Source organism: Cygnus atratus, chromosome 1 (assembly GCF_013377495.2).
Source record: "Cygnus atratus isolate AKBS03 ecotype Queensland, Australia chromosome 1, CAtr_DNAZoo_HiC_assembly, whole genome shotgun sequence".
In the NCBI taxonomy this organism is placed as follows: domain Eukaryota; kingdom Metazoa; phylum Chordata; class Aves; order Anseriformes; family Anatidae; genus Cygnus; species Cygnus atratus.
Genome location: NC_066362.1, coordinates 65,277,502 through 65,289,533, shown reverse-complemented (window position 1 = coordinate 65,289,533; position 12,032 = coordinate 65,277,502). Strand labels below are relative to the sequence as shown.

The 12,032-nt window shown below is 42.8% G+C and overlaps 1 protein-coding gene across 12 annotated transcripts in view; it reads right to left on the bottom strand.

Moving 5' to 3' along the window:
• ADIPOR2 (adiponectin receptor 2) overlaps nucleotides 1-12,032 on the bottom strand; it is a 45,741-nt gene that overhangs the window by 27,474 nt on the left and 6,235 nt on the right. For 2 of the 12 annotated variants that reach the window (XM_050714472.1, XM_050714493.1), the window contains exon 2: nucleotides 4,433-4,548. The exons of 9 other annotated variants lie outside the window; for them this stretch is intronic. The gene's annotated coding sequence lies outside the window, so the exon portion shown is untranslated. Of the gene's footprint in view, nucleotides 1-4,432; nucleotides 4,549-10,412; nucleotides 10,665-12,032 lie in introns of those variants that run through there. One more of the 12 variants, XM_035550773.1, reaches the window with a different exon arrangement.

The window sequence follows — 12,032 nt, the reverse complement described above, 5'->3', positions numbered from 1 at the left end:
ACATTCTAAGGGCAGTTTTGTAGTTAAATGTTATCACAAGGAGTAAAGATCGGCAGCCTTCCAAATATTCTCCTGAAATACAAGGTTTAAAATAAACCAAACAAAGGTGCATATGGATCTCTTAAACAGTCCCCAGATGGTCACATTACCTCCCACTACCTAGGCAAAGCAACCTCTCCAACATGCATGTTCCTCCTCTAAACAGCACAGAAATCCCTTACAAGCCATTTCATTCTGTCTATAGCCAGTATTTGAAGGAAGGAAGATGTCATCTCTCTCCATTCCTCTCTCATTGATCAAGAGCCTGATAGAAGCCTTCCTGTTTGGGAAGGCGGTGACATCCACTCTATGTTCTTTCCTTGTTCATCCTCTTCCAGCCAACCCTTAGACTAGCATGAGCAACGTTTAATGAGCAACACAGGACTAATCTTCATAATATTAGTTCATTATCCCCAACAGAGCTTAGTTATTAAAAGAATGAAAGGTCACCATGAAATCTCAGGCTACACCGCTTCTCACAACATCAATTAATTTTTAAAGAAGGGCTTAAGTGCATGAAAAGTCTCATACAAGGTGCTATTTCAACCTACAAACTTGGCCTCGCCTGCGTCCCTGTACCGTCACGGCTACAAGAACATCGCTACTTGGTTAGCTACATCCACAGCAAACCATCTATGGGCTGACTAACCTTACAAATCCTGAATTGTTCAGTCTAGGCCCTGACAACAAAATAGGTCCAAGCCCACTTCCAGAACTGGTAGCACAGATACAAAAGGCAAAGTACTTCCAGTACAACCTATGGGCAGACTGTGCTAAGAACACAGCTTACCAGGGGGAACGGAGGGGATTTCTGCCTATAATACAGCTGATTCTGGCTATTTTAACTGCAATGTGGTACACTAAATAAAACAGTATAAATGCAGTATGTCAAGAAAGCTATAACCTGCTAGAGAGGTTCTGACAGGAGTAGCCCCTCCCAAAGGATACAGCAACACCAACAGCACTCAGTAGCATCACACAATGGCTTCAATTACTCTCAGGTGACACTGGCATCATCCTATCAGCCAAGTCATACAGCAGGTTCCCTCACTTCCCAGCACCAGCGCTCAGCTGGGTTTATCAACAGTGAACTGCTGGCATGTTTTTTGTTTAGGGTTGTAGGATTTTTCGGTTGGTTGTGCATGGGTTTTTCTTTTGGTGGAGGTGAAAGCACTCAATCTAGGAAAGGGGGGAGAGGGAGAGGAAGTCAGAAAAGATCTGTCTCACATGAATTGCCGTTGTTGAGCTTCACCCATATGTGTGGCCTAGCAAACCCACGCTGGGTCACTTACTAACTGTACGGGGTATCCACTGGTTGGCTGCTTTCTTTGTCATGGATAGAGCAAAGCAGAAGAGATACAAATTCCATACATTTTAAGCAGATTTGTGAATTGCCCCTTGGAAGACCGAGACTAGAAAGTTTACGAGCAGTAATATTGAAAGATCCAAGAGTATAACTTGAAATAAAGGATTTTTTTTAATTCCCATCCCTTCCTTTAAAAAAATAAAAAGCCTTTTGACGATGAGCCATGTCTTTTTCAATTAAGGAGTAAAGATCGGCAGCCTTCCAAATATTCTCCTGAAATACAAGGTTTAAAATAAACCAAACAAAGGTGCATATGAATGAGAAGAATGAAGAAAAATCACAGGAAACCTTGTTTTCTTAATGTACCCTGAAAGAAATGTAAGAATCAGGCTGTAAAAGTTCTTTGGCGGTCATCTTCAAAAGTGTCAAACAATGAGGAGGCAATTCAACTCCTCTTCTCTTAGATGCAACTTCCCTAGATAAAGGGGCATCTACAACACAAAGATTAGACTCCCGCCGAGGGTCAGTGGCCAAAAAGCTGTCTTTGTGACTTGTAAACTGTCACTGGACACTGCAGCCTAAGCTATTTCACAGCAGGCTGCAGAGGCAAACAATCAAGCACATTCTGATGCATTTGGATCCAAAGAAAGGGAACAAGCCAAGAGCCTGCCTACGTTAAACTAAACGCATCCATTTCAGCGGATCCTATTACAACCTTACAACGTTTGCCCAATTTGTACTGCAAATTGGGCCCCAGTTTTGTAACTGGGTTAAAGTGTTATGTCAGAGGTTGGCCCACCCCCAGCGCACAGGGTCCAGTTGTTACAGACAGGGATGGCTGCTGTAAATTTGTTTGACTCTTCAATAAACCAAAGCCAAGAAAATTGTCACAAAAGCTCCATAAAATGAGGAACAGAAGTTCAAGTTCTTTTCATATTGCATTCCACAAAAAGTCACAGCCCAGGCCTGGAAAAATCGCTTTTGGTTCATTTTCTGTTAAATGGTTTAGTTTCTCCAAGGGAAAAAACACTCAGTCTTTGTGCCCTTTTATGATTTTATTCTGAAGACATCTTACAAACACACACCAACTTGCTTCACAGTTGCCCACAGTAAAAAGATGCACTTGGTTTTCATTAGTAACACTTTGGATCGCAGGCTGTCTACAGGTGGAAGACTGAAATTAGACACAACTTTTCATCTTCAGCAAAGATCTAGACTACAGCCTTTGAACTCCTGCATCACGGACACTCAATTCACAGAAAAGCTGTTGGGTGACTATGAAAAAAGTGTCTTTGGAGCAGGCACTAGAATCCACAGCTATAGTAGTAGTAAGCTTAAGTGACATTCATTTCTCCCCTCTGCAGAGGGGATGTTGTTACATGAGAACGTAAATGGCCCAGATCAGCAGCAGCAATCCTGAGAGCAAACACTCCTCCACCCTGCCAGGTACAACGCTCTCCTCCCAGCACGCGTGGGTTTCAATCTCCAGAAATTGAACTGAGATCCTTCACAACTCGAGCAAACACTCTAACGCCTGGAGCAACTGTACAAAACCAAACACTACCACCTTGCTTTTACAAAGCAAGAGGAATACACGTGTTTCAGGCTGCACACTCCAAGCAGGACGCATTTAAGACCAGGCACCAAGGATGTTAAATCTGTGTTTTATAGGCAGCTGTCAGTCTGTAACTGATTAGGAAAACGCTACCTGTTGACCAAACCATTTAATTGTCATATACACACAAACCACAATCTTTACTATAACCTGTTGGCCAGCTGCACAGCAAACCAGACACTTGACCAAGGCTACCCATTTTAATATATTGGTCAGGACCTCAAAAGCTGGTTTGCAAAATGCTGACCACCACTCTTCCCAGTTCTTGGAAGCAGCTGCTCTCCAGTTTTGCTGACCACCTCGATAGGCTTTCTCATGGTGTTGTGAGCTTGCTCATTGGTGTTTTGTTTTGAAGTTGACTGCTTTGGTCTACAAAACATGTTCACATTCCTGGATTTAAAAAAAATAAGCAAATAAGTAAGGTTTTTCATATGTTCAACAATGGCATTTCTTCAGCTGAAAACAGCACGTACTCATCACCCTTTAAAAATATAATGTAGTTTTGCAACAAGTAAAACAATGCTAAAAATCTGCTACTTTTCCACAGCAAAAGCGTTAGAAGAACATTGCAGGAATAACCAGCCTCCTTACCCACAGAACCAAATCAGTCTAAGATCAAAAAAGCAGCACACCATTTTTTGCAGACACTTTCTTAACAACCAAGAACCCAAGAAAAAAAAAAAGATAGATCTACTGTAACTAGACTGCACCTAATTTGCATCAATTAGAAGCAGACTTAGTCAAATGGGCAAAGTTCTAGCCAAGACCAGCTGAAGTTACTCATTAATTATGTACCTTAATGTACTTAATGCAACAGACAGAGAACACAGCCTGTTTTCTGAGAAGATCATCACAGCTGAGAGTTAAGAAATAAGCTTTAGTGAACCTTCAGTACACTCTATTATCTAGTAGCACTTGTTCAGATGAAGATTATTACCAGGAAAGAAATGCAGGACATCATCTCAAATTTTGAAACAAGACCAGGGACACTAATATCCCAATACACCACTGATATAATTCAAAAGCAGAAAGGTTAAGTTAATCATTTATTACTTTCTACTGTCCTATAACTAAGGAGAGAGAGAGCAAAAGACCACAGTTTACTTATGATACTCCATGAGATTACTGCTAAAACTCTAAGAATCAAAATTATTATTTGAATATGTGCAAGGCCTTAAAGTAGAGATGGAGCTTGAACTCAAAACACATTGTCAGGATCTAAACTAATGCAGTCTCACAAAACCTCATCTTGCTGTGGTTTGTTTTACCATCTTGGCGTAAGAATTTTAGCTGGTATAACTGTATTCCCCATAGAGGTTTTTGCTAGTACAGCTGTGGTCTGCAGTCTAATCAGCAGAGCTACACTAATATAAATTTTAAGTTTGAAACCATGAACATGTTCTAAGCTAATTTTCAGGTAAGCAGGAAGCACTGGGGAGTAGACACATTAGATGTGACGTAACATCACTTACTGATACATCCAGGTAGCCATACGGGGCAGGAAAAAAAATCCAAGTCTCTTTCAACTCACAAAAGAAAAAGTGCTGCTGGTAAGCTGTGGTGATATGGAGCGCTTCGTATCTATATACTGAAAAATACACGGTCCACACATCAGAGTAGGTAATTGCAAACCACCCTTTCACAGAGCTCCGTTACTTATTTAGTAAGATGAATAACATTGCATGGATGACAATCAGCACCACTAAAGCAAAATAAAGAAAATTTTGTTCTGTCAAATCTACCTACAGTAGACACCTCCCTGTTGTCACTGAATCTGTATCTTCTGTTGTGAGGTTAAGAAAAAAAAATCTCAGAGGAAGTAGCTAGTATTTACAGTAATAAAAATGTATTACTTTAAAATAAAAATGAAATAAATTCCACATAAAACAGAAGTTGGAGTTAAGACAACCAGGCTGTCCTTGCTGCGGACAGAACATGGCATTACTGTAATTGCAACTCACAAAACTATTACCTGAAGCACCTCACGCTAAGTAACGAGGTCTATAAATCACAGTAAAGTGCTACGGGCCGCCCTCAGACCAACACCGGTCTTCACAAGGCAAGAGACGATGGAAAACAGACTGCCTCCATGACCCCTTACCAGGCCCCGACCGGGAGCCCTGTGGCACAGGAGGGCATGCAGCGCCCTGGCGGGATGTGTGAGCAATAGACAGCGGCCTGAAGACATCAGAAGCGGGGACGTGTGGCTGTGCAGCTTAGCCCTAAGCCTACCTGTCCTGCCTCATAGCTTCGTTTTACTTGGTGTAGCTGGGACAGCAAGTTCACTAACTGACTAAGGCTAGTACATGTTCCTTTTGCTCATCTTTGTGTGAAAAAACGCAGTTTTTAACTGATAGCAGTAACAAGCAGTTATTGTCTGTAGAGTTATTTACACGGACGTACAGAAATGCAGGACAAGCACGACAGCAGAGGCTGTGAGCAGGACAGACAGGATGCGGTGTAGAGGAACACAGGCACAGGATAAGAGGGCACAGGCTTGCCACCGAAGACCCCCAGCTATAAACAACTCTCTAAAGGTCAGTTGAAAAAGGCAGACCTGAAGCTGCACAAAACCAGCTTTAGGGGCTACAAAGAAACAGGAACTAACACACAGAAAGGGCACCGTATACAGTAAATTTAGATGCAACTGAGAGACGCAGGCCAGTGAAGAAAAAGGTGTAAAACCATGGTAGTAAACATACAGAAAATAACCCCAAGTGGATCTTAGAGGTAGGAAGAAAAACAGGCAACGTCATAGTCCTCCCAGCAGAGGACTCCGGAAGCTGACAACTTCGTGGTATCCTCTCCAGCAGCCCAGAGCTGCAGGCTCAGGGGAGCAGTGCAAGGGTGAGCATAACAGAGAAGTGGCAGAAACCAGAGAAGGAAAAAAAAAATAGCCACGTTTCCACATTTGACAACTTTTTCCTGTAGCAAAGCATTCTAACTTCACTATTCTTCCTTCTCTAAGAAATCTATCTAGACTAATGAATCTTAAGTCAGACTGTTAAGATTATTTCCATTAAACTACTAACAAATTCTTGGCTTTACGTACACACACACACGCAGCTTCCTCTTTGCCCATAAACAAGGATGTACCAATGAGGGTGGAGTCCTCCATTCCTTCTCCCATTTTGCAATTCTGCAGAGCATTAGTTGTCTTTAAAGCACTACAGGAGAACTACAATATAATAACAAAGTCCGAAAGAGCTCCAGGAAAAGCACCCAACTGGGCCATCTGAAACTGTAATACCCTACCCCCCAGAGGGAAATCCTTATACCAGGGTGACCCAGGCAATGTTGTTTTGTACCAAAGGCCCTTCCACGCATTTGTATATATTCCAATGACAGCACCTAAACACAAAAAACAGCGAGCTAAGCAGTCACTGACTATCTGCACTTTCTAATTTCAGAAAGAAGTTCTAGACAACACAGCAGACACCCAATTTCTTTAAGAAACCCTATGAAAAGGAAGGAAATGTGGCCAAGTTGACAAGCAAACAAGCTCTTAAGAATACGAAGGGTAGGAATTTGGGTTGATTTTCTGGACAAGGTCCAGAAAGGAGGAACACAAGCAGAGAGCAAGAACTGGGTCAGCAAACTACTGAATAGTTATTTGTCCTAGTTTTCCAATACCCACTGAAGGTACTCTTAATCTAGCCCAACTGCATCTGTTCGGGGTATTAATACACGTGGAACTATTCAGATAAACTGTTTTGGAAAGAGGTGCAAGTACTGGATACTGGCTCAACACCTAAAAGAGGGATCCCATTCCAGTATAAGCTTGGTATCTTTCCAAAAGAGAAATAAGCCATTTAATATAATTTTGATGCAAAGACTAACTACAGCATCCACAGCTGCGACTGAAAGGCAATACAGCCAGCCAGTCATCATCAATACCGAGAGAACGCAGACCAAGCTTCTCACTAGAGGCTGAGTGCTACACAGAGGATCCAAACGCTAGTCAGTGTGCCAGAGACGTACATGGAAACCCAGCCAAGAACTCCACATAGGGGGGTCAGGTATGAAAAAGAAGATAAACGCTGCCTCATCCACTTCTAAAGTCTCCAGGGATACTGTTAGGAAAGGTATGAAGGGTTCTTATCATATCAACAGCATTGACAGTAGTTGTATGGATGCTTTCAGGGAAAAAGTAGGCACTGAGAGACGTGCAAATCCTAAGAGAGTCAGCAAGCCACGTTGTGAATTTAGTAATATCAGAACAGAAGTAAAATCCTGGATGACAACCGACCTGCCCTGATGAACAGTCATGCTCTGACCCACATAGACAAGCAAGCAGTTGTAGCTAGGGAAACAGGAGTAAGAAGTGACACAAGCCTTGCACGTACGAAATACGAAATCTGAAATCTATTTTTATCATGTCCTAGCTAACCAGCAATAGTTCAAATGTTTTTGCATCACATTTTATACATTTGGTAAATACTTTGGGAGAGGACTTGCTTTGCAATAGCACGGAAAGTTTTATCTTAAAACCAATGCTGGCCACTCAAAAGCACAGTAAGATTGCAACACAGCGTAAGCTTTCTCAATCTTCACGTCTACAACACCACCACACCATCCAAAACACCAAGTATTTTCTGTAGACAAGCAAAGGTCACAGAGTTAGCAGATGGCAACCTCAAACACAGAAAGCTGTTCTCGGTGCAGCAAATGGGTAAACCTTTGAAATCCTTGCTCCAGAATTGGATTCATCAGGAGACTGGTCAAATCCGTCAAGGGGGTGTTAAGCACGTGAAGTCGCCACTAGCTCCAAAAGTCCCTCGATGTCAGTGCATGTTTTCTAAGCACTGTTTTTATACTCATGTTTAGAAGCAATTTTCTTTTTTTGGGAATGGGCATGCTTACTAAAACCTTAGAGCTCTCCCTGTGAAAGAACAGGAAGGGGCCTAATTTAAAACAAAAACCAGACAACAACAACAAAACCACCACCACACGCAACAACAAAATAGGAAGAAATCAAATGATTACAAAACAGGAAATTGAAAACCCCACTGAAGAAAGGACGAGGGTCAAACAGGAAATTTCTCAGGGACACCAGGCCGAGCACCCTACCAATGCCAATAGCTCCCCAAAGGCATCCAAGGAACACCGTAGGATAGTGCCTACTGGTTCTGGCCAGAGATGTTAAGAGGACAAAGGAACAGAAAAACCCTATAGCTGCCAGAATCTCATTTGCCAAATTTCCTCCTTCACCCCTAAGTGGTCAGCTTGGCTGGGACCAGGAGGCGATCCTACGACTTGGCTGGGCTTCAGACACGAAAGGTATAAATGAAAAGGTTAGGGACAAAGCACAGTCAAACCCTCAGTAAGAGGCAGGCTTGCCAGGACTTCTTACTGCAGCAGGGAGGTGCACCAAGTGAACCGTACCACAAACACACCCGTAGCACCACCCGCACACCACCACCAACTCATCTCCAGTGAAGGTGAGAACCTGCTGCGCACAAGCCAGCCCAAAGTTTCTTGTCCCCCCTCCCCCTGCACGCAGGAGGTCTTGTCGCTTTGGGCATGGGTGGGACACGAGTGCAAGAAAACCAAGCAAGCAGAGCATGAGCTTGCAGAGATGTTTCTGCAGCACAGGTTAGAGGCAGGCTTAGGCTACATGCAAGCGGGTGGGAGGAGAGACTCACAGTTGAGAAGCTTAAGCAGCAGCTCTGCAGGCAAGGTAGGATCCTGAGGCAGAGGGATTTCTGGTTTGACCCAGCCTGGCTTACATTATAGCTATTCTGGAACTCCAAGTTTCATTGGAATGACTCATCTTCTTCCAGAGACTCGAATCAAAACGCTCAACGTGCCCCGATTTTGATTCTTTTATGCAGATTAGACAGTCAGTCAGCTAATTGTGATTTTTAACTTCAATGAATAGTGTGCACACTGTCACTCAGCAATTTCATGTCACCGATTTCCATGGCCACTCGAAGTGAGAGCAAAGGTTTAAGGTAAAAGAAAACAAAAATACAAGAACTCAACACCCCACCAAGTATCTGACACATCGCTGCAGTTTCCCTCCTGAAATGGAAAAGAGTGGCTAATTCAAGACCTCTGACGGGTTTATACTCTCATACACATACCTAGCATTCACCTCTGCTACCAACTCCACATTAGAAGCCAAGCTTGTTCTATTAGAAGTCACCTCATTTCAGAACACGTACACATTTCTTGCAAGCCTCAGTCCTGAGAAATACAACTTAAAACAACGAAACAAGAAGATCTGACACCTTTGGTGTGGGGTAACACACAGCAGTCATTTCAACCACTAGAACACATTTCCTCAAAACACGAGTGTAGCACCCAGTATTCCTAATCTCAAATTTGTTGCTGCTGTCTGACAAACAGCTGTGCTACCTATGAGGAAGCATAGATCAGTTTCTCTCACCTCAGATTTGTCACTGGCTCTTGGCCTTTGTATTCAAGCTGGGGTGGGTTAGTCAGAAATTCCTACAAGAAGGATGTGGAGAGACAGCCTTCATGTTGCTTTCAAGTTAGCTTAAACCTAAATAAGTTTACACTTAGGAAAAAATCCTTAGGTTGTGTGCTGCAGAGCAGCTATCAAACATTTACACTGGATAATGAAACACATGCATTCTGTTTACATTAAAATCCTTTCTTTTTTGTAGGCTTGCCAACCACAATAACAACTTCGACTTAAATAACATTGTCTATAGTTACAGCTAAATAAGTATACACACATCAGCACAAAACCAAGGAAAGCAAGAAATTTTTCACCATCTCAGATACAGCATTCTCCATAAAATGTTCAGTGTAACTATCATTTTATCCAAACTTTTCGCTAAACTAGTACTTGTTAAAACTGATTTATTACTGTCAATTACATTAAACCACACGTCAGCCTGTTTCAGGCCACAAAATGAGACAGAAAGGAGTTTTACCAAACCATATACAGCACTGCTTTTAGCCCGCATGGGAGTTTGAAATCATAGCTTGGGAGAGACCTATGACAAATGCTGCAGCATGAAAACAGCGAGGAATGCACAAGGCTTTTCCTGTAATTCACTTCCATTCTTCTCTGCTTTGTCTGATGGCATGTTGTTAGAGCCTAAAAACATCACTAAATGAAGTCTGAGTTTATCTTAGCATCTTGGGTCACTGGAGTTGTAAAACACACAGCACTCCCAAGCCAGCTTCAAACTGACATTCATTGCGCTCCAGCAGAGGAGGGAATGTTTATGAGTTAATCCAACCTACTTCACCCATACTTCACATCGTACACAGAACAGACAAGCTGGCCCAAACATTACACTTATTACAGTATGTTCAGTAAGTGCTGGTCCTACGCCTGCACAAAGTTTAATCCCCAGCAGCTTGTTTAAAGCCTTCACATCGCATGGCTTCCTTCAATATTTCACACGGAAAGCAGAATTGGTTTCACTACAGACCACTCGCCTCCTAGTGCAATCAACTCTCTAGACCACTTACGATACGATCCAAGGTCTTCAGCACGATCCAACCAGAAGTTCAGAGGCAGAGAGCGCTGGACAGTCACTGACGAGAGGCAGCTTTAGTGAACACATCCTGCATGTCAGCTTAGCGCCTGGGTGGCCAGCCACACCACGTGCTGACACAGCTCCTCTATTATCTGTCACATCCCCTGAAGAAGCAGCCTCACAAATGCAAGCAGCAGTAATGCATATCTTCTGCACCTTTCCTTTTTATGGCTGCCTAGAAATTAATTTTAAGTGCCAGCAATTTGCAATTACGCCATCACTGGTATGACTAACTGTCATTCTACAACAGGAATTATGCAGCTATGCTTTGGTCAACCCCAAATACCACCACTGTCACCTGTGACTTTGAGTGCTGTAACAATATGCTTCAGTGTTCATTTATAACAAAAGCATAGCTTAAATTACTATCTAATTCAGGAGTCCCTTTGGCTTGAAATGAGAAAGCGTTCAATACATCCTGCTAGCTCAGACCAGCACCTACAAGAAGGGAGTACCGAGTTTGAAGGGAGTTTCAATCCCTCCGTAGAATAAAGCCTCCCAAAAGGTAGCTCTTTTAGTGCCACCTGAAATCTCACTACTGCACACACAGCACGGACTGCTAAAGGCACAGGAATGCGGAATTGTACCTTTTCAAGGATGACCTTAGCCTGCACAAAACATTCATGTGAGTCTTGCAGGCACACAAGCCCTCAGGCACTTACATAATAATGAACTACTGAAACAGAGCCAAGACATTAGTTTTCAGAGGAAAACAGTCATGAGTTCTGTGATCATGCTTTGTTTTTCACAATGACTTTACTGTGATGTGTAACAAGGGGCTGCTTTGAACCGCTTAACCAGTACAGAAAAAGTCAGCTGGAAAGGGCCTACACTGAAGAATGAGAAACCAGCGTCCTTCTGAGAGCATCTTGTACCACCCGTCCCACAGCACTTCAAGACTCTGCTGCTCAAAATCCAAAGCAGACCTGGTTACTTACAGCCACGCAGGGCAGTACTTTTACATCAGCCCTGACCTTACCTGAGTTTTTTTAGGTTTGTTCTTCAGTATCACCTCAGGCAGTCTTGTGTCATCTCCTTTCCCCCACGCTGACCCGCACGCTGGAGTCCTTCCAAATCAGTTGACATAACTGGCATTTTCAACAGCATCACGCGCTGCTTAGATATTTTGGACAGAAACATTTCTGCAAGCGCTGTGAAACTTGGCCAGCCCCTCTTGCTCTCCGTCAAGGATCAGCTCAACCTGAAATTCTGAGTTTGCCTTTATGGCAGGGCACAGGGAACACCCTGCCTTTAAACTTCAGAGTATAGGACCAAGTCCAAATTAGAAGAGAGGCGTTTTTTTTTTTTTTTCTCTCAGTTATTTTAGCACTACATCTTTGCTTACTGAATCAACCATTACACCCTTCTGGTTACAAAAATCTAACGTTTAATTATCGATCTTCCCTCTTTATGGTCCCAGTTGATACAAGAACGCCAAGGCAGCTATGAAAAAAATCCTAATAAATATCTTACAAAATCAAATCTAAGCGACCCAGCAATTTCCTTCGCTGCATTAGTGAAGTCCACAAAAAGGAACAGATTTTTATAACCC